The following is a 23,214-nucleotide window of genomic DNA, read 5'->3' on the forward strand; positions in this document are numbered from 1 at the left end:
CTGCTTTTTTCTAAGCTTCTAAAATTAACGGTGAAATGCAGTCATCACACAAAGCCTAATTTACATGGTTGCTTAAGCGAAATATTTTAAATGTTTGTTACAGGTGAGGAAAAAAGGGGGGATGTTGCCAATGAATACACGGCGTCCTTGTAAATTTTTTTAACGAATAAGTTAGGTTTATATGCGATCTTGTCGACTTGTAATCAAGGCCTTGCGGGTTCCGAAATAACTTGACTGGTAACCCGAGAACACTTATTCGAAACACGTGGCCAGGAAACCTATAATTCTTACTGGTGCCACGTTTGTTATTACGGTGAAGGATTGATTGATTGATTGATTGCATTGATTACATTTGTGTATCACATATGTGCGTTATGTAAACATCTTTGATATCTTTATACTGTAATATCAGACATCCTTGGCCGAGTGGTTTCAGGTTCGAATCCCGGCCAGGGCATGAGTGTTTGTGAGTGTCCATTCATCAATTTCATGATATCATCACTCATCCTCATCTTCGCAAATTAGCCAAAAGTGGAACAAAAAGCGAAGAAAAATAAACTAAATCAATCAATCCGTGGCCGAGTGGTTAGCACAACGCGCTACGACCCCAGGTGCTCTGAACTCGAATCCCGGCCTGGGTATGGATGTTATTTGTGATGTCCCTTCATCCATTTCGTCATATCCAAACGCATCCTCATCCTCGCAATTAGTCAAAACTGGCAGAAAAGCGAAGCATATTAAACAAGACAATGAATCCCTGCTTACGCAATTATTTTTCTTCTTTATTTTCTTCTAATTAATGCCAGTGCTGTAACAGACAAGTTCATCGTTGAAAATCTCTTAAAACATTGCAGTTAGCACAATCGGCAGGCTTTTTATACAGAAAAATCGATATACTCTGTGAAGAAACCAACACCAGACTCACGTTGATCGTACCTTGACGGGAGCGAAGCTTGATCGCTAGTGTAGATACCCTCTGACCGTGAGCGGAGCGTTAGGGGACAGTGACCTGAGCGTTGCTAGAGCGTAGATGTGAATAAAGCGTTAGGGGAGAGTGACCTGAGTGTTGCTTGAGCGTAGATGTGAATCAAGCCTCATTGGTCCCCCGAAGGTTCAGGCGGGATGTTAAATTGTGAACATCTAAAGAGAAAAATAACGTCACAAGCTCGCAAACATGCTGTGGCTATGGAACGTCGCAACTAAAATGGAAATGGAATTTCACTCAGCCTCAAAGAACCTTGGGACACTTCTTTTAACATGACGAAAGGAGACGCAAGCCCACAATAGGAAGGAAAAATACAGTACGCATCTGACAGGCAAATTAAACTCCTACCGTTTCAATGAATAATAACTACTTGCACGGTTTCATTCAAGTTTCCATTAGTTCGGCACTTTCCGCACAATCAAACGCCACGCACAGAAAACCGCTAACACGTAGGAAATTGAATGGTTTCGGACACAGGCCTCTCTAGATCCAGACAAAATTGTTTGAAAATTAATTGCGTATTGATTAATCGTAGCCACCGAATTACACGCGGAACATTTCAATTAGCCTTTGTCGACAACGTCCTCCGTAGATAATGCTCCATTGCCTTTGCATTTTACTTAATTAATGTCGCTTTCTTCCTCTCTGGGCTAATCGCGACGATGGCGATGAAGTACTGAAGCTCGAATACATAAGTATGACAAGATCGACAGTTGCCAGGACTCTATCCCACAACAGAAGAGGGAGGTTCAACTGTTTAAAAACATTTTGGATTTAACTAAGAAGGCGAAATAATTATATTTTCACTTTTTAGTCAAGAAAATGAAGTACAAACGGAGGTTATATATATAACCCTCCTTCAGCTACGACTTCAATTATAATTTTCTCTGACGATTTCTCAAAGAAATATTTTAAAAAATTCACAAACATTATGTTCTACAAAAAAGCTAAAGATGCAGTTCAGTAATTACAATTACAAGAAAGCAAATGGGCAATAGCAATTTCACCTTCAGTTTCAATAATGTTCCAACTAACAACATGGAACGTGACTATTAACATTTAACAAGTCCAAAAACGTATTTCTAATGAAATTCGCTAGATACTGAATAGAAACGCCAAAAAAAATGGACAATAATATAATAAAATTGTAAAACTAAATTCCGCTGCACATTTTAAAAAATGCAAAAAGATGTAAGTATAGAGGCTGCTGCCATCTTGTGAGGACGTTTGAAATTAACCCGACAGTTTCCGTTACCACAACGCAAAAAAGACCCTCTCTTCTCATTTGCGAACCTACATTTGCGACTGCAATTAAACCTGTTATTGCATATCCCAATTCATAAGGGGATTAGTCTGACTCCAGTTGAGTACGTGATGTCTCGACTGCCGACTTGAAACCTCCGTGGGTTGCGCTTGTAATCTCCCGCGGCAGACGTCGTTCGTTCTTGGATCACCTCGTAACACCACCGACATTTTGGAAAAATGCATCATTTTTTTTAAATACCTCGCACTCGTACCGTATCGACCCGCTTCTCATTCATGATATGACATGTAAAATTATTTGAAAGCTGTCATAAAAAAAAGAGGTCCCCTGATATTTTTGTTTAAAAAAACAAGTTCGAAGGAAGATAACGTTTTGTGTGGAAGAAGTGGCATGTTTTATGGAAGGTTTTTGCGATAAATGCATGTAGCTAAATTTCAGTCAAATGCACAAAATTTTACAAGATAACGGATACATTGACTGCCGGAGGTGTCGGTATGATTGGTGCGGTTCCAGCCACGAAAAACCTCGAAAAAAATACCTTCTTGATTAATGAGCTTGTTTGTCATACCACGGTTCTCTCATTTTTCCTCGCACCCTACGTTAATACGTCAATCTTCCTTTTCTCTCTGTTTCCCTCTTTATCTACACTTCCCTTGTTCTTCTTTACTTTCTTCTGAATCCTCATCCTTTCTCTCTCTCTCTCTCTCTCTCTCTCTCTCTCTCTGTCTCCCTGTGCGTGTCTTTTCTTCTCTCTCAAAATGTTCCTATCCTTCCATTTCTCTTACTTCCTCTCCCCTTACATCTTTCCATCTCTGTCAATTTCCGTCATTCCTTTTCTCTCTTTTTGTTCGTCCTCGATTCTTTCTCTTTTGCATCTTTCAGTGTCTCTGAATTTACTCTTCACTCTCTCTATCCCTTTATCATTTATCTTTATGTTTCTTTGTTTCCTCCTCTTGTTATTGTTCCTTCTCCTTATTCTGTTTTACCTCTTTCCTTCTTGTTGTCTCCCTTTTTCTTTGTTTTCACTTTGCCTCTCTTAGTTTCCCTCTTTCTATTTTCCCTTTGAAATCTCCCTTTTCAGCTATGCTTTTCTTTCTTTTTGTTTTATCTGTCTCTTTTACCTTTTCCCTTCTCTTTGTTTTCCACTCTTCCGTTCTTTCGATTTCCCTCTGTTTCCCCACTCCTTCTATATCACTCTCAGTTTTCCCCTTTTCCTTCTTACTTTTCCCTTTTACATATTTCATTCTCTTTGTTTTGCACTCTTCAATTCTCTTAGTAGTGTTTCGGTTTCCTTCTTTCTCGATCTGTTTCCCCTCTTTCGTTCTATAATATAACCCTCTCAGTTTTCTCATTTCCTTCTTACTCTGTTTACCCGTGTCTTTCTCTCTGATCCTCCTTTCTGCCTCTCTTCTCTCAAACTTAGCGGTGAAGGCAAGGGTAGCCGGGCAATGAAATTTTCGGTGCTGCTGCAGAAGCTCTGTTAACGCAGGTTCGCTTCACTTCGTTAGAGCATGCACTCAAGATCACAAAATCCGTCTGGAGTAGAATCGAAGACATGTACTGGGAGCTGGCAGAAGCACTCGTTCTGCGAATGCCAATGCGTTCTTTCTAAACTTCATCAGCGAACAGCGGCAGACAAAAATATCCTTTCGAAATATTCCCACGCACGCAATGCACTGGAGGTCTCGAATTATCTCTGAATCACGTTGTAACTTTATCTCGTCGCCACTCTTCACGGTGAGCTAAAAATGAGAAGATAAATTCTGCCAGGTAACGTTAAATTAGTTAACTCGGCCACATTGTGGACGCAGTTCGAGCCTGCCGTATATACCGTGGGAGTCGGCACATTTGCTCCCAGAAGATTAAGCGCATAAAGTTATCGCTTTTAATATCTTCATTCTGGTCGTCAGTTTGTATGGGCGTCCTCTAGTGCAGGACAATTACAATAAAAAATACCGCGAAGTTCTGCGAACTTTAATTGAAGTTGTCCAAATGGACTGTTCAAAATAGTAGGTCCATTCGCAAATAGCTTAACGGCTTAGCAGTTTTATGTGTCTATTGGCCTACATACCTAGGTACATAAATATTTTGTTTTTGCATAACGAATCTACTCTAATGAAAGGAGAACGTAATATCTGCACTAATGGAAATATGAGAAGGGGGCAGGTGGGCGACGGACAAAACCCGCCTACAGGCTAATATTTTATTATTATATTAACGTTACAGCTATAAAATATTTGCATTGAAATACTTTAGTGTAAATAAATATTAATTAAATTTTACATTAATTCTATTGCCTGCAGCCAGCCAGATTATTTTAATTTAATTTAATATTGCTGTTTTAATGATACCAATTATATATCAAATAGGTCATGCTTATTATTTTGAATTATAGGGTGAATTACTGACTATGCATAAGTTTACATTAAATTACTTCTACGATAATTTATTGGAAATAGTCCTAATGTGCACATCCGCGGTGGCCCAGTCGCCCTCAGTGGAGTGGTGGTTATCACACCGCGCTACGACGCCATAGGTCTTGGGTTCGAATCCCGGGTAAGACATAGGCAGGGTGGCTACAAACAAGCAGAAATGAAATTCCCTGACTTTTCCAGGTTTTCCAGGACAAAATTTACATTTTTCCCTGACAATTACGAACTAAACTAAATCGATGTTTTTGCAAATGGAAATAATGAACTCATACAGGTCCAGGTATGAATTTGTTAAGTACCAATATTATCTTCTATGAATTTGACTTAATTTCTCTATTCTCTATGATTTGAATTCAAACAGCAAAATAGTGAATTTGGAAAATTATTACAATTCACAAGCTAGAGAAGGATTACGGAATTTTATCATACTCGGTAAGTTTAAAATAAAATGCTTGATTATTTTTAAAGTTACGACAAAATGAGATAAGAGTGAAGAGTGAGTGATTAAGAAATATATTTTGTAATTTATCAGTCTCCTTATACATTCTCGGTATTATATGTTGATATTTCCCTCTGCTTGCAAGAACCATGAGTGCAGACTCAATTTTCGATGGATAAAGCTATTTCTCTCTTATCTGTAAAGCAAACAACTTAACTCTTGCATGTAAGTGAAACAATTGAATTGTACAAAAGAGAGTGTCATATTTCCTTACATTATCAATGATATTGTACTGCTTCAGTACAGTATCCAAGTGAAATACTGTGAAATTGACAACATGCAGTTATACCATTATTGCTGACGAAAAGGGTATGTAGGTATTAGAAATTTAACGCAAGAAATTTATAGAATTGCATTGTATAGGTACCTAATTTAGCTAACGAAACATTAAAACAGGAACACTCTGTTAATAACAGCTTCTGAAAGTTTATATACAAGGGGTGTCCTGAAAAAGCTCCAATGGTGCCTGTACGCAGCACTAGTAGCCGGAGAGCGACACACACACATGCAGGCAGGAAGAAGTGGCATGTAGCTGTAATCTCGTACAGTCACAATGCAACCGTTTTAGGACAGTTCTAGGTTAAAGATTGCAGTTCTCATACAGTCTCCCACCGACTACGATGTAGCCTACGTGTAGAAATCAGATTTTTGCACGCTCAGAATTTGGCATAGAACCACCAGCAATCGTGTGAGGTGTGCAGACCGGACGTCGTGAGTGATAGTATGGTCAAACGATGGTGCAGACAATTCACAGAAGGCCAATCGAATGTGCACAACCCCATACAGCTGAGAACACGCGCGACCTTTGCATCACTTCAGGTGAGAGATCTTGGACCACTCTCTGTACACCCCTCGCCTTGCATGTACCGACTTTCATCTCTATGTTCAACTGAAAAGGTTTCTGGAAGGACAAGGATTTGACAGCTACACTGCGGTAGAGATAGTTCCAGTCTTTGCTGTCAGATACATATGCCATGGGCATACAAAATTTAGTGCCATGCTACGACAAATGCCACAACAACGGTGGTGATTATGCCGAAAATTAGGTTAGGACTCACTGTTACTAACGCAATAAATTACTTCTGATATTCTTGTTATATTTATAGCTAATTGGTAGGGACCTTGATTTTTATTTTTTCAAAATGCTGTTTTTATTTTTTTATTTTTTGCTATTCGGTGTTATTTTTCCCAAAATTCACTTTTTCATTTTAGCGCCTTTTCTGGCAAATACCTGAAATTATACCTTCATGGTGTATTTAAACTACTGCTTCAAATTGTAAGTCACATGGCCTACGCCTCTTCGTGAGAGTTTGATATCTTGGAAGTTATTTTGGGAAAGTTATTTTCCATACCCCTTTTTTAATTTTAAGGTAAGGGTTTTAGATAATGGAATTTCCCTGTATATACTGAAGGGTGCATAATGACCATAAGTGCGACCCACCAAAAACTTTTAAATCAATCAATCTCACGTGACAGATACCAATATATTATGGCACCAAAAATTGGCATTATCTTTTTTTGACTTGTTGCTGTTACGTTTCCCAAAATTCGCGTTCTTGATTTAGAACATTTATCTGCCAGATATACCGAAACTTAATACTCCATTGTGCTTTTAAACTATTATTTTAAATTGTAGGTCACATGGTCTACGTATTTTCGTGACTATTGGATATGTTGGATTTTTGAGGAAGTAAAAGTAAAGTGCTCCCCTGTGCTTAGCACCAAGCCATGAAGGCATCTAGGGGGTGTGGAGTTAGGGCACCACACTTTCTTGATCACGGCCGAAGGTGGGGGTGATGTGATCACCACCACGCTCCTGGCTACCTTTACCCCCCAGGTACCCGCTTGATACGGCGCTTGGTGGGCGCCGGAGCAGTTTGAACAGGTGGAAAAGATCCCTGTTCTCCCCCGCAGGGGATCGACCCCGGGTCTCTCGCATGGTAGTCAGATGCCCTATCGATTGCTCGCTCGACAAATACCAATGGTGCACACTTAGCTTGGTAATTCAAAACACATCTCGCGTAACAAATACTGAAGATGTGGCTCCCGTGTGACGGTAGATAAGCACTCAATCTCCTGTTAGAACCCTCCCACTTTGCTCTGTGATGCAAATTGTTTTGATAGAAGTTGAAAAAATCGTGGGAAATACATGATTTAATGTGGCTGTCGGAATTATTCCATGTATAACAAGCATTATAGTTTACTCTTGAATAAAATGTTGGAACACTTCTATGTACACAAATATGGTACATTTTGTTTCTTTAAGCCTAGAAAGGACAAGAATGTTGGATTTCACGGAATTTTTCGTTGTTTTTTTTTTTTTTAAAAAAAACGCTATAAACGCCAACAATTCGCATTTTATGCCAAATTCGCGTTATTTCGATATTTCGAACGGGCGAAAAATGTGTCCAGACATCACTGCACATTCTTAAACAAAACTTTGCAGCAATTAACATTTTTCACGGTTTTCGCGTTTGCGAAAAATCAAGGTCCCTACTAATTGGAAATTACTTTCTGGTCACCCCTCGTATAAATCAGTAGATGAAAAGTGAAAATTTAGCAGGGCTGGCAGAGAAAAGTCAATTCTTGAAGAAAGTGATATGCTTTTATGATTGAATGATTCGAGTAAATATGATATTAAAATATTTACGTATTTATTATTAGTATTTAATTTCATAATATTGAACATTAACCTTACTCTGTGAGAGATTAATGACCATCTCTCACGAGTTTAAACAGACAGGACAGAGAGTGGCGTTAATTTCATTGCAATACTAGTGTTGCAGAAAATTTAAGGTTGGGCGCATGCAGTTGCCAAATATAACATTCACCAGTGCACATGTTTCGCTTTTTCGTGATAGTATTCAATATATATCCCGTTTTGTTGGATTCTTCTCGATATCTAAGAATAGTGCAATGTCATTGTAAACGTATGTTAACTTGTGCGAAACCAGTAATGCGTCAGGATGATGAAAGAAAACCTTCGTAAGCACTGCTACATTAAATAAGGTGAAGTGAGCCAGAAGAGTAATAAAATTCCAGCAGCATATTTGCAGTCTAGAGCTCTTCTTGTTTATGCATGCGATTTTTGTTGAATGTTGCAGTCCGAAGACATCCACCAAAAATCAATTCCATAAGAGTGCTATGCGTGCAATTTCTGTCGTATGTTGTAGTGAGATACTTTGTCGGATGGCGATATTCGACAAAAATCGTATGTATCAATGGAGCCTATTTGTTTCCATGTTCCTTCAGTTTGTCCAACAAAATGCCTTACTACGACGTCCGATAACTATCGGACGGCGCCGCCCTCTCCCATCCCCTCCATCTGTTGACAGTTCTGTCCCCTTACTACTCCCATACGGACAAGAAAAATGATAATTCAATGTATTTTCCACGTAATATTTAGACACTTAACACATTTTGCTGCCCCTCCGGAAATTTCTGTGTGTCTCTCTCTCTCTCTCTCTCTCTCTCTCTCTCTCTCTCTCCTCCTGCCATCACTGGTCTCTGGCGATGTGGTTGTGTTGTGCATAAAAGGGGCCAAAAATTGAGGCCGAAACTTAGCAACAACATTTCCTGTTCCCGTGCCGAGTTCCATAACGATATCTATATAAAAAAAAAGTCAATGAAGACAAAATTCTCTGACATTTCCCTGACTTTTGACACCTCAACTCCCCTGACTTTTCCCGGTTTTCCAGGTCTGTCGCCACCCTGCATGGGTGTCTGTTTGTTTGTCCCGAGTGAAAAAAGGTAAAATGGATATAAGAAAGCAGAGAAAAAGAATGGCGGGAAATTGCCACTTAGAAGTTTTTTGTTCTACATAAAAGGGCGCCTGATTGTCAGGCGCAAGACTGGAGTTCGATTCTCTGGATGAGTGGTTTCAGGTGGGAACTTTTCAAACACTGTACCTGGACGAAGTGGCTCTGAGGTTCACCTAGCCACTAATAAATGAGTACCAAAGGAGATACCCTGGTGTTAAAGTAGCCGGAGTATGGTAATGATTACTTCATACCCACAAAGTGGCCGACCTTGCGACTATGTAAGTTCTACCTCCACCCATCTCCCTCATATGCCTCCGTGCTATGTTGTAACTTACGGGGCATACAGAAGTTACCTAGCAGCTAAATGTAAAAAACAAATCCTGACATAGGCTGTCATGAAACATTTGCTGCTGAGATGACCAACAAAATCGTACGAAGGAAATTTAAGGAAATCCATTATTGAAAATTTAGCGTCAAAACTATTATAAATTACAAACCTTCAGAAAGGTACCGAGATAGAATAAAAAGAAATGGATAAATCACTGGGAAAATTCTAATTTTTCACAGCCTCTACAACATTCTTGTGCCTAGATTATTAATGAACGGGCAGGAGTTGATCCTTTAAAATGCTCATTGTGCTGGAAAGCTAATATAGGTCGAAAATTACATATGAGTAATTTTATTTCAATTACAGTTTTGCATTAATTATTATACGGGACTGTTAATTACACTTACGATGGATACATTTTAATTTCAAATTCAAGCTGTGTGTGGGTGGGAGAGCGATGTTGAGGAAAATCATGAACAAAATCTTGCAGATGTCACAGCTATATCACTTCATCAGCCTGTGCCACATGCAGAAAGCCCTATTTTGCTTCATTTTCCACATATCCGTTCCATGCTTGAAAGGAGATTACTACCGTGCGTTCATTTCGATCTGCAGCCGAGAGATCGGGAGAAGCGTGGCGGGCGGCGCTGACGGAGATGCCGACATTTGCGGCCTGTAATGCCCGCTTATTTTTATAGACATATGCAGACATTTATATAAATATTGCAAAACGATCACTAACCTGTGTTATAACACGCAAAAGTTCTTATGTAATTCATCCAAGTTCTGATCTTATATACAGAAATAAATACGCTATAGAAACGATGTTAAGAGCCACAGATAAGAAAGCATTTTAATCATAGTTTTGACCAGTAACGTCCTGTTTAAGTTTATATCCTTGAAAGAGTTTTGTGGCCATGGGAATCGTTTGGCGGTTTCGAATGTGCAACACTGTATCAGGATTACACTGCAGACGAAACCGATAAAAGTGAATGGTTTTCGTGAGCTTCCTTGCAATCCGAAATATCCGAGCTCGAGTTTTTTGTTCCTTCGCGACTAGATGAAGACAGAGTTGTAAATATAGTGGCGAGCAATGTAAACCAAGAGCGTGTTAATTTCGTACTGTGCGCAAGAGTGTTATTCTTGGTTACTTGCAGTTACTTGTTTGTGTTATTGTAGTGTGTATGTGTGACGTGTCAGTGAGACGATTGGAATGCCAGCCGCAAGATTCACGTTAGAACAAAGATTTACCTACGTGAAAACAAACTCGTGTCGAGACGTGTGTAGATAATTTGTACAGAAATTCCCATGCGTTTCAACTCCACACAGAGATACGGTTAGACATCTTGTCCTTAAATTACGAGAAACTGTATCGTTAAATTTTAAAACACCTAAGCAAAAACGACGGATTCTAACCGAAGCAAAACTCGATGATATTGGTGCAGCGTTAGAACGTTCTCCAAACAAACCTCTATGCAGTGTTTCACAAGAGGTGGGCGTGTCAAAATCATCGGCACATTCAGTCACTAAGCTACTAAAATTAAAACCATACTCTTATAACACAGGTTAGTGCTCGTTTTGCAATATTTATATAAATGTCTGCATATGTCCATAAAAATAAGCGGGCATTTCAGGCCGCAAATGTCGGCATCTCCGTCAGTGCCGCCCGCCACGCTTCTCCCGATCTCTCGGCTGCAGATCGAAATGGACGCACGGTATTATTATATTACGTAAAAATTTCGCAAGAAAAAGATACATGAAAATCACCTGGCTAAGAAATAAAAACAAGGAAAGTGACTCATTTCAATTTGTAATTCTTTCAACTTGAAATTGCTATTTGGTATCTCGGGATGCGCAATGGTAGATTTGCCTACCAAGTGTCATACTCTAGCAACCAGAAGGGATGCAGTAAAAGTAGGGGAAATTCTCACTTATCCTCCTTTCAAATACCATCATGCCTGCCAACATAAAAGACTATCGCTTGTGAAAAAACTTAAAACTTGGTTTCGCAATGTACAGTCGTCCGTGAGGAAGGTTTTGAGCATGTACGGTCAGCAGTTAAGAATATTTGTATTTTTTTCGTCGCCTTTCTGTCTCTATATGCTAATCGCGACGATGCCAATGAGTGATTATTATTATTAGGTGAAATTTAAAAAGGAACAATCACAGAGTACGCCGATGCCCAAGCCTTGACTCGAATCGGAACTTTCGGTGGCACTCGACTCGTCTGTAATATCATTCTACACGATCAGAAATTTCGATAAGTAGTCAACCACGACAGCTATAATGATAACGATAGGTTTGCTTCGAACCCTGTAGGTCTACATAAGTCGCACCGCTACTAGAACATGACAGAGTTCGATCAGTCAAGTGATCGTGGCGGAGTGATTAGCACATCGCGCTACGATTCCAGGGGTCCCGGGTTAGAATCCCGGCCTGGGCATAGATGTTTGATTATATGATGAAATTGAATGGACACTCACATTCATTCACATCTACGCAAATTAGCCAAAAGAGCACAAAAGCAAAGTAAAATAAAGCAAATCAATCACTCAATCAGTCGACCAATCAACAGGAAGCACGTTGATTACAATGTGATTATGTTACCACTCAACAATTGGGAAGGTCTCCACTTCCAACAATAAAGCACTCACTGCATACAATTTATGCACTACTGGTTTAACGTTCAACCACTGCATAAAAACACTGTGGCATGGTACATGCTTTGTTAATTAATCACTAATTGTTCCCGATACTTGTGTTCAATTTGGGTAAAGTGGCTTTTACTCTAACTGGAAACCAAAATGAATAATATATTGAAGGGAAGTGCGTCATTAACTATTACAAGATGTTTAATTCATATCGGAATGCTAGTAAATTATGCACACTCAGTGGCGTGCCAGTATTTTCGCTCAGAGTCTACGTCTTCTTTCCTTATACTCATCGCATGCCCAACTGGTAGCTGACCTACTTCTTGCTACATAGCTCCATCTGTCCACCAATCTTATTCGGGGGGATGTGTGGGTGGCTCGATGAGCGTCAACAACCTCACTTGCGAAGTAAAAGCTGTAGGGGCAACATCGCTCTCCCGTTACAACGTTGCCAAGCGTACGCCTGTTTTGTCAGTTGTTCTTATTAGCTTGTTCGTTCAGTGTTTGGGTGTTTTGTGGACTAATTTTCCGTGCTTTGTATACTATTGTATGACTTTTATCCAGTAACGGCACTGGTCAACTCTCTGTCTCTCTCCCCCCCGTTTTGCGGTACGTTGGCAACATGCTCTGTATCCGACGCTCATTTGTTTCTTCCCTCCAGCAACATTCGGTGCCTTGTAGCACGAAAATGTCCGATGTCAGTCGAAGAGAATTCAACTGATCGCTGATTCGTTGTTTCCCGCCCGCAAGTTGGAATTGCGAGCGGTATAGTAATCCGAGATTTTATAATATTTTGATGTATCTGACGTAGGGTTTCCTGTAAACGTTTATATTATATTGTTTATCCACGGCGTAGGGTGTAAGCTGTAAGGGGTTATCTTATCAATGTTGCAGGTCAACGAGGCTCTGGCGTCTGGACCTACAATCAGTAATCAGTATAATCCTCCGTAAAGCGTGTGTTGTACTGTTTCGTCCTTATATGTACTGAGCGCACCTTTATAGCTTCAACATTTAACTTAGGAAAAGTAAATTTTAGCTCTCAGACACACGTCTTGAGTTTAGGGACTTGGCTCCATATAATGTGACCGGTGCAAATAGCCTAAGAGCTTACGCATCCAAAAGTTTTATTTCAATCAATTCAATTTTCCATGACGCAACAGTCCTCCCGAAGGCCAAGGCTTCTCAGACGGATTTTTTATTGGGTGGCGCGAGTCCCATCGCAGCTGCTTTCTTGCTTCTGAGACCGAAGGGCGCTAGTTCAAGTAACCCCCGTCGATAACACACGTGGGTGCCGCCTCATGTACCCGTGCATTCCTTTCTGGTTTACTCAAAATGGAATATGTATATATACACAGTGTGTTTCCGTGACCTTGATTCACAGTTGCAGGGTAGATGGAGACTGAGCCAAGTACGAATATGAGATAAGGAATCCCTGTCCGGAAACGCACCATTAGAGAGTTACGAGTCAAAACTATTTGGGGCTTCCTATGACAGTGGAATAAGACAACTGAATGATGCGGCTTGTAGATTTAATACGGACGTTACTACAGTGTATCGTAGCACTCTACGACGAAAACGTTACAGAAGTTGCTCAAAATGGCGGCCCCCAGTGTCGATCCAGGCACGATAGCATCGCAAGAAGCTCTGCCGCATCTGCTGTAACATCCCCGGAGTCATTCTGACGATATCACAGGCAGCAAGGATTCTTGCCAGGAGGGGATGCAAGGCGTGTGCCTCAGCACCCAATCGTCAATCGTTTGAGTGAGGAGGACCTGTTGGCAGGAATCCTTGCCATATCGTCAGAACGAAGCAGAGTGAATACGACGAAACTTCTTGCGACGCTGGGGCCGCCATTTCGAGCAACTACTGTAACGTTTTCGTCATAGAGTGCTACGATACACTGCAGTGACGTCCGTATTAAATCTACAAGCCGCATCATTCAGCTGTCTTATTCCACTGTCATAGGAAGCCCCAACTAGCCTTGTCTTATAACTTTTTAATGGTGCGTTTCCGGACCGAAGTTCCTTATCTCATATTGGTACTTTCGTCAGTCTCCTTCCACCGTGTAAGTTTGAATCAAGGTCACGGAAATACCCTGTATACACACATATATACACAAACGAACACCATTAAATGACGTCACATAGATGTCCTTCACTTGCTTAATCATAACTTGACAGTATTATGCAATTCATTTCTCACGTATGCGTTAACACATGTTAAAATAATCTCTGGAACGAATTATTTAAGGCTAAATGGTACAAGAGGAGCCGTTTTGTGAAAATTTGTGAGGCTGTTCTTTAAAACCACATCACACGAAAATTTTAAAATACAAAAGTGTTTCATGGGTTAACCTGTGTGGGCTACATACAATCTTGGGTTTACTCTATAATAGGCCATGTGATGTATGTGACATATCCATCATAATACGATATTAATAAATCCAATACAACAAACCTGATCTCTTTTAGTGCGAATGAAAATACTCTCAATGGTCAGAAGACTTGTGCGAATTCTTGAAAGTTGACTCACCTGCAAAGAAAGAGAACATTGTTATTTCTAACTATTGTGTTGAACCGTTGTAACATTTCTAATTTCGATAAATTAACTTAAATAATAATTGAGGCTGGATTTATATTTATGGTGGAATTTAAAACACCGGAATGTACGGTTACCGCCAATAAAAATGGAACACCTAGATCCTGAAATACTCGCTTCGCTGCAAGGCATTATGTCTAATACTATTATTAACATCCACTTATCGCCGTGAGTTAGGCAACACACATAACGCCTTGCAGAGAAGAGAGTACAGCTCACCGCTCACGAGAAGATCCCCAAATGAGGGGAGAGGACGTGCGGAGGGAAAGGGGAAGACCGGTCTATTTGCAGATTTTAGGGGTAGCAGGAAGTCTTCCGCTGCGGTCATTGTCGTTGTGGAAGTGCTTGTGCGTGGGTGTGTTATTGTGATTTTTGGGGGATTTTGCGTGGTTTTCGTGGTGTTTTAAGAGTTATGGCAGGTGTAAGGAGGAAAGGTGCTACCGTGCACAGTGAAGCGCGTGAGATTATCAGCAAAGTTATTGAATTCTGAGATCGTGAATCTGAAGAAAAGAAATCTGTCAATTAAGCAGAGCACCAAGCGTGCGTCTGCAGCAACAGGTTTGTCGGAGCCGACAATCAAGAGGATTCGGAAAGAATCGCTTGAACGGAATGATCGGCCACCGATGAGAAAACTTGTTTCCCCGGAAAAATTAGGAAAACACCACTTCACCGTAATGTGATTCTCAATGATTTTGACATGAATGTCATCATGAATTCAATTCGTCTTGAATTATGAATTTGTTTATTTCTCATTGGTTGCTGTTTTTTGTTTTCAGTGTACAGAATATTTTCGTATTGCTTATCCTGTACATTATTTAGCCGTGTTGTGTCGGAAACGTTCGAATAAAAGAAATTATTATGTCAATATGAACCAATCAGCCCAAAAATTTTCATGCCAAACCTAGATCGACAAAGTAATGTTTACCATTGTTGACATTTGTAGCTCTGCACATTGTAAGTGCAAATAAATGTTCCTTTTTTTGCCATTTTCTTCGAACGCCAGTGCTGTAACAGCGAATTCCGTCGTTAAAAATATCTTAAACATTGTAGTTAGTACAATCGTCAGGTTCTTTATTAAAAAAATCAAAAGAAAAAATCGGTATACTCTGTCAAGAAATCAACACCAGGTTGACAATGATCGTACCTTGACCGCTAATGTGGATACCCCCTAACCGTGCGCGGACAGTGATTTGAGCGTAGATGTGAATCAAGCCTTACAGCTTACAGCGAGACCAAAGCGCTTGTTTCAGACCCAGGGTGCACTCCCCCAACGTTAATAGTGGAGTCGCCTGCCCCTACGTCACTTGAATTCCGGCAGGGATCTTCTTCTGAGCGGTGGTCTGTATTTCAGGATCTAGGTGTCCCATTTTTATTGGCGGTGACTGTACCTACACTAGAAATTGAACCATAGTTAAGTGGATGTTAACACTATGTTTTCCAGGAGGTCAAATTTCATCAATAAGACTGAATTATTAATTTTACAAAACGAGACATGCAGAAAACCTTAAGTCGTACAAATAAATGCCTCGGGAGACAGTTTAAGAAAAACTGTGGTTGTAGCACCCAACCTTTGTGGTTGAGTTGTTACTCTAGCGTGGCACAGCTCCAGGGGTTCCGGGTTCGAGTTCCAGCTTGACATGGGTGTACTTTGTGAGTGTCCCTTCATCATATAATCACTCATAACTTACGGTACTCTCTACCTTCATACTGTCCGACATATCTATATTTCACTTCATGTTACCTTTTGGTACTTTACTGTTCGGCAGTGGCGGCGATTAGGGGGGCGAGGGGGCAGTTACTCCCCCACTTTTAACCACTTTTGCCCCCGCACTATGCTAAACCTTATCTACAAAGGGAAATATACTGTCCTTTTCTCCCCGGTTTTGGAACACAATCGCAGCCACTGCTCTTTGGTTATATTATGAAAATTCATTTAGAGTACTGTCCTCCATAATTTTGTTAAACCTGTGTTAATATCCTAATAAACTTTACTGCAGTAGCGACGGTACACTGCAAAATTTACTCTTCAATCAATACTTGCAGATACAATTCTGCGGCAAATTTACAATTCAATAAATTCATTTGACAGTTACATGTATGGACTTCATTTCCATATACGCGTGCGATACACAAGAGAAGAATAAAAATCAGGTCATTTGTTGTGAGTGAATGATGCATGGAAAATTATACACGATGTGGTGTTGCCTGGCATTAGTTCAGATTTCCATATGGCAGAAAACAACGAACAGCTTATATTTTAAATTATTTACCTGCATCGAATTAATCACAACTGATTGGAAATTTGATTTATTCCACAGTGTAGAATGCAAGAAACTCACGACGGGGCAGAGGTTGATTGAGGCTGACTTTTTAAGTTATAGACGTGTCGAGTCTTTCTTCTGTGCATCGCTAAATCAGACGCCTCCTGATTACATTCTCCTTACTCTATACCCTGTCCCCGGAATCTGTGGAGCAAGACCGCGCATTGCTGAAGAGAAGGAAGGGGGGGGATCGAAACTGCAGTCGTTCCACCCCCCCCCACGCAATTCCTCTCACGTGTTCACTGGTGGAACCGTCTCGCGTGACTACTTGCGCAGAGACTTGTTTTTCGTTCGCTTGCTCCAAAGGTACCCGGGACAGAGTATAGCTGTTTTGCTGTGATGAATAACAAACACTAAACAGGCGCTCGTGGCTCAGTTGCTCGTTCAGTTAATCACCGGTGAATCGTCTACTCGTTCAGTATTGCAAGCGCCCGTGATTTGGCTACTCGTTAATAGGAACAACTTTCTGTCACTCGGCTGCCGGTTCAGCCAATCACACGTGATTTGGTTATTGGTTCAGCCGAGCAAGCTCCCAAGATTTGGCTACTCATCAGCCGAGTAAGCAGCAACCGTGATTCGGCTGCCTCTTTAGCTACACACCTGCGACTGTGCCCATAAAAAAATATCAGTCATATTTCTATCATGAAAATTTTCCATTGGATTTTCAAATGGAAATTTATGTACACACTTCACGATTTCAACCATCAGTGCTATCGTTCACAACAGAGGTGAGTACTGTGAAACGGACAATGTGCACCACTCATCAACAGAGTTGTATTTCTTGTTACTGCATAAAAACAGTATTGAAAAAGGTGCATCACACCATTACAAGACTTATTACGTTACCGGTGTCACATTAAATCGGTGAGTATGTTCGCGTTGGCTCCGTACCGAAGGTTCAATGTTCGAATTCCAGGAAGGGCGTTGATGTTCCTTTGGACGTGTCTCTTCATCAAATTCGTGTAATAATGATTCATCTTCATCGTCGCAATTATTTAACAAGGAAGAAAAACAACGTAACAAAAAATACAAATACAGGCAGGGTTGTTAATGAACTATTTTAAATTAAATTAAAATACTGATTCTACTAGAAATGAACTTTGGTTTAAAACGAGGAAATGACCCCCAATATAATTCTTAATCCTCCAAATACCACCTAAAATGTCTCAAAAAGGCAACAATTTAAGTCCATTTTGGTGCTAAATTTCAGTTACACCGTGTAAAAATGCATTTCCATCCCTCCAGATTAAAGATTCCAGATACATCCCTGCATCTAATCATCTTTCTTCCTTATCATCGCGATTAGCCAGAGGTACCAAAGAAGCGTCATGTAATAATACAAACGTCGTTTCATACCAATGTTTTAAAGGAACCTTTCTTACAATCATTGGTAATTTGATTATTAAAAGAAGTACATTTTCCAATAATGAAGCTGAAAACGTAGTGAAGCTTTATTATATAGGACGTGCTGCTTGCGTGTCAATGAATCAACCCAGATCATCTGATTAGGCCTACTTCCGTTGCTCAAAGTTTCAGTTCGCTATAGTATATAGCCACTTTATCATACAGGGTGTGCGTATATTTATTGAACCATAAAGATAATTATCGTAAGATACATTTAGCATCTTAAAGAATCGATAAACGCATTGTATAACTTTACGAGACCCTTTTGGACTTAGTAACTGACGTCAGTCTGGTTTGTTGGGAAACGGACGTTAAACTCGACGGGATATTTGCGCAACATGTTTACTAATTCACGAGTTTTTAAGCATCCACCGTAAAAAAACAAACTATCATCCCAGTGTTGCCGTAATTACGGTTTATATCCAGGTCAACACCGACTAATTAATGCATCAATTTCATTGCGCCTGGAACAAACTTCGGTGCCACACGTCGTCATCACAAAGGATCCCAATTTCGGACTCTTTCATTGCTTCGAGCGGTAATTGTTTTAACACCAACTTGACATGCATGGTCTTGGCGTTTTGATGAAAATTCAGCAGCAGGCCCCCGTTCGTATGCGTCTTGCGCCATTTCAGGTGGCAGTTACGACGGCGATTGCAGTTTGGCCAACCTCAGAAACATGCACCTAGTCTTGGGGATTTTTCTAAAACCTTATTTTGTCAATAGAGTTGCATGAATTCTGCCAGAACGCAAAGAAGAACGTTCGGTTAGTACTATCCACAAGGAAAATTGCTTCTTAAGTGGGAATTTATAATTGTTTTAAATCATACCTTTTCGATTAATTTGATTTTAGTAAGTTTGAACATTTTTATTGCATTGTGCAATTGACGTAATTGATAAAAGAAGAACATGTTGAAATACCATACTGAAACGTATGAGCTCGCGTACAAGTAAAATTTGCCCAGGCAGTGTTTCCTGGCGTACGCAGAGGGGAGCTGAAGGGGTTACAGCCCCTCCGAAATTTTCAGAATATCAACATTTTCAAATAAAAGCGGTGAAGAACTCGGGAAAACAGAGTTCATACATGCAAATTTCCCCTTAAAATCCCCCCCTCCCCCGATTGTCATTTTTCAGAGTGGAAAGTTTTTAATATACGAACTATATAATGTGTATGACGCCTCCCTTGAAAGCAGCTATGCACTAGCCACCTTTACAATTCCAGTCCCTCCCGAAAAGAAATCCTGCGTACGCCAGTGCAGTGTTTATACGGAACTAAGGAAGTCTCACAGATAATTCAAGGTCTCGACAGTCGGAAGAGTTTACAGGAAAGATACCGAGAAGGGTGGTCTCAGGTACTAATTGGAAATGATCAATACAATATATCTATATATTTCAAAATCAGCTGGGTAAATTTTACCCATACATGCGACTGTACGGGCTAGAGGCAGCAAGTTTCTTTTGTGCTGGCCTTAAGCTAAACACCTTGTTTTGCTACATAATTTACAAACCACGATTCGGTCACAGAGCGGTGGTGAAGCGGTACGTTCTGTCGCCTTGTAATGAAGAGGTTCCTGTTTCGAGTACTGGTGGATGCACATTCAACAGAAGGTCGGATACCATTATAAAGCCTCAAACTCTACCGTAGAACTTTCAAAACAGAAATTATTTTGGAATATTTTCAAAATTTTTATTTCGGAAGTTTTATTCGCTTTACATAAAATTCTCATCACAGGATATACCGAATTCACATCTCATTGTACTAAGTTATTAAAGCAACGGGAAAAAAATAAGACATTCGAATCAGAATATTTAATCAGTATTTCAATAAGGCCACGTTATTAAAGCTCAATATTACTGTTATGAGCCACTCTGGGGCCCACTCTATCTTGAGAATCTCTGGGGCAAGGCCGCGCATAACGGTAGAGAAGGAGAGAAAGCGAGGGAGTGGATGAAAAAAGCAATACACGCTGATGCAAACAGCTGGTAGCTGCGGTCGCTTTACCCCCAAAACGCAATCCCGTTCCCTTGTACGTGTTCATTGTCCCGGCCCTTTCGAGTCACTACTTTGATTTGATTTGATTTTTGTTATTTAGCTTCGCTTTTCTGCCACCTTTGGCTAATCGCAACGATGAGAATGAGTGATGATATGATGAAATTGATGAAGGGACGGACACTCGTACACTCATGCCCACGCCGGGATTTCAACCCAGGATCGAGACTCGCTCTCGTTCGCTCCCTCCAGAGATTCCCTGGACAGAGTATGGCATATGTAGAGGCAACTGCTGTAGCTAGAGGCGATTGCCACATCACTACCTCTATGGTCCATATCGAGAATCGTCAGTGGTCTTCATTAAATGTACCATCCTAGCATTTTGCCTGCAGTGGCCGAGAAAACGACGGTTTGAACTTTCGTCCTCCTGTAAAAACGTGAACCGTGCTACTGGCGTTCATAGGGGTATAACACAAGAACGGGTTTGGCAACACTGAGCGTATGACAGCGAGACCATTCTCTTGCGTTATGTGATGGTGTTGTCGCCAAGGTACACCAGCTGGGGATATTGGTAAAGGTTGAAAGAAAGAAAAAACAACAACGAAGCCAATGTCGTAATTTGCTCGTCGTCCCGGAATGAAGACATGAGTTGCACAATATCGCAGCAGCGGTGTTGTCGGATCGATGGAGATCCTGCATGATATTGTCAGCCGTTTATGAAATATAACCAAAAAGAATATGCTGGCGGATAATGGTCGCTACGCTTCGACGTCGGCAGAGAATTGCTTGGAGAGGGTGGAGGGAATATTATCATTTGAGCTCCACTCCTTCTATCTTTTACTGGTTCTTCCTTTGTTTCACTATATCTTTCTCCCTTCTGTTCCTATTTCTTTCTTCGTCTTCTTCTGTCTTTCTTTTTATCTTTGCTTTCTCCTTCCGCTTTTCTATCTTTTATTCTCACTTTCTCTCACTCTGCCTCACGCTTTCTATGGGGGATTTCAGATCGAAACGACACGCGACAAGTAGCGGCGGCGGGTGGTCCGAATTAGGTGAAGGGCTAATAGGAAATAAATGAAAAAAATAGATCAATAGTTACACATACTTATTAGGAAATGGTGTTTCCAATAAGTATGTGTAACTGTTGATCTAATTTCCTGAGATTTTTCTCTGTTACTCAGTTTTCTTCCTACTAGCTCTTCACTAAAATCGGACCCGCCAGCCACCGATCGACAAGTGGATTTCACATCTAACCGGCAAGCGACAAGCGACATGGGCCCCTTCACTCTACAGCAAAACATCCACCACGCATGGACGAATAGACCAAGGCGACACGGTGTATGGTATTGAGAAAACTACGACACGCAAGGTTGCATTTATAACTGAGGGTTAGCTTCCAAGCGACACCTGTCGCTTTACGATTTCACCAATCCAACGCAGGCGTGTGTGGCTGGTCATGTCGCTACGGTGAGAAACGTTGCTGTTGATTGGAGGGACATTTCTCGCGTGTCCCTTACTGCTTCAGTGTGAAATCTTCCTAAGGAAGCTGCCCAGTCCGAGCAACACGTAAGCGACAAGCGACATCATCATCAGTCGATTCACTTCGTAAGGTAGTATTCATTACTGATAGTTCGTTTCCGAGCAAAACTTGTTGCTTGTTGGAATTGATGTTTTAAGTTCACTTTATGCACAGATAGGGTAATCAGGGCTGGGCCTACAATGGGATCCGAACCATTGTGCAATGTGCTTCCACCGGGTATCGAACCCGGAACGCCTTGATCACAAGGCAACGACGTTACCACTACGCCATCGAGGACGCCCAAAGTGTTGCTTGTTGCTTGGGTCTGACAGCTCCCCCTTTCTTTGAGTGTTAATCCTTGCATTTTTTTTTAAAATTTCCTCATGTATTTAAGTGGCCAATGAATCGTTAGGAATCGGGCATGGCCCGTGGTCGTATGCAGCAGGGTAAGGATTGGGGGTGGGAGGGATACTTACACGGCCATTTTCTGTTTAGTGTCCATCCTCCCAAGCACTCTACAATGCTGCTCACTCCTCCACTTCTATATCAAGCAGCCCAACACCTTCCTAATTTCACAGTGGCTATTCCCGGAAGGGTTCCAAAACGTTGAAATTAATTAAGATACGATCGTTAGTGTCTGAAGATGAGGCAGCCGAACCCGAAAGAACTCTATAATTGGCAGTTCCCTGAAGATATAACCTATCAAGTCCACAAGAAATCCAGACACCCTCGTCATTATTTGCATCTCCTACAACGGAAGTCCACATCCATCCTTCAGTCAAGAGCCGAGAGAATCAAAAGAAAAGTTGAAAGTCGACCGGAAATTTCTTCCGCAAATATGAACCTCCACGTTCATTGTGTTTGTCTAAGGTTTTACATTCCTCCTGGCTTCCTTGTCTTCGTAATGGCTCCAGGAAGAACCGGATTAAGAGAATGAAGACTTTCTTCTCTGTTCTTTGCAAGTCGTTAAAGAGAAGTAACAAAAGGCAGCTAGCAAATTTTAGGGTCAAACGTGCACTCTTTTTCTTCCTTCAGCAAAGCCTACAGCGCGGTCTGTTCAATTAGAATACGTGAACTTCCTTCAAAAACAATGAATGTTAATACCTGAATCACAAGTTGGCTCATTGAGAAGTTTAATAATGAGCAAAAGACAAACAAGGATATCTGCTTTAAGTTGTGAAGACGCTTAGAAATTATATTAAGCATTTTAATTCCCCGTCTAATGCTTTGTAAAGAGATGCTTGTATTGCAAATTCTTCTTCGTAAAATCGGTATGTTGTATGCAATAAAAAGTGACAAAATTGTGCATGTAAATATGGACGTAAAATGCAAAAGGATAAATATACGAGGTGTGACAGTTTAATTCCCGGAATGGCCTTGTGATAAAAAAATTGCTCCTCTCTGTACTAGTGGCTTCTGTTGCGGTCGTGAAGCAATGCGCTTCGTCAGACGATGGTGCCGGAAT

The 23,214-nt window shown here is 40.8% G+C and overlaps 1 protein-coding gene across 2 annotated transcripts in view; it reads right to left on the reverse strand.

Annotated features, from left to right (window-relative positions):
- Tk (Tachykinin) overlaps positions 1-23,214 on the reverse strand; it is a 224,209-nt gene that overhangs the window by 125,866 nt on the left and 75,129 nt on the right. The window contains exon 2 of one of the 2 annotated variants that reach the window (XM_083138140.1): positions 14,378-14,452. The exons of the other annotated variant lie outside the window; for it this stretch is intronic. The gene's annotated coding sequence lies outside the window, so the exon portion shown is untranslated. The remainder of the gene's footprint in view (positions 1-14,377; positions 14,453-23,214) is intronic. 2 annotated transcript variants of the gene reach the window in all.

The sequence above is a fragment of the Lepisma saccharinum genome, chromosome 1 (genome assembly GCF_977018435.1).
Source record: "Lepisma saccharinum chromosome 1, izLepSacc3.1, whole genome shotgun sequence".
In the NCBI taxonomy this organism is placed as follows: Eukaryota; Metazoa; Arthropoda; class Insecta; order Zygentoma; family Lepismatidae; genus Lepisma; species Lepisma saccharinum.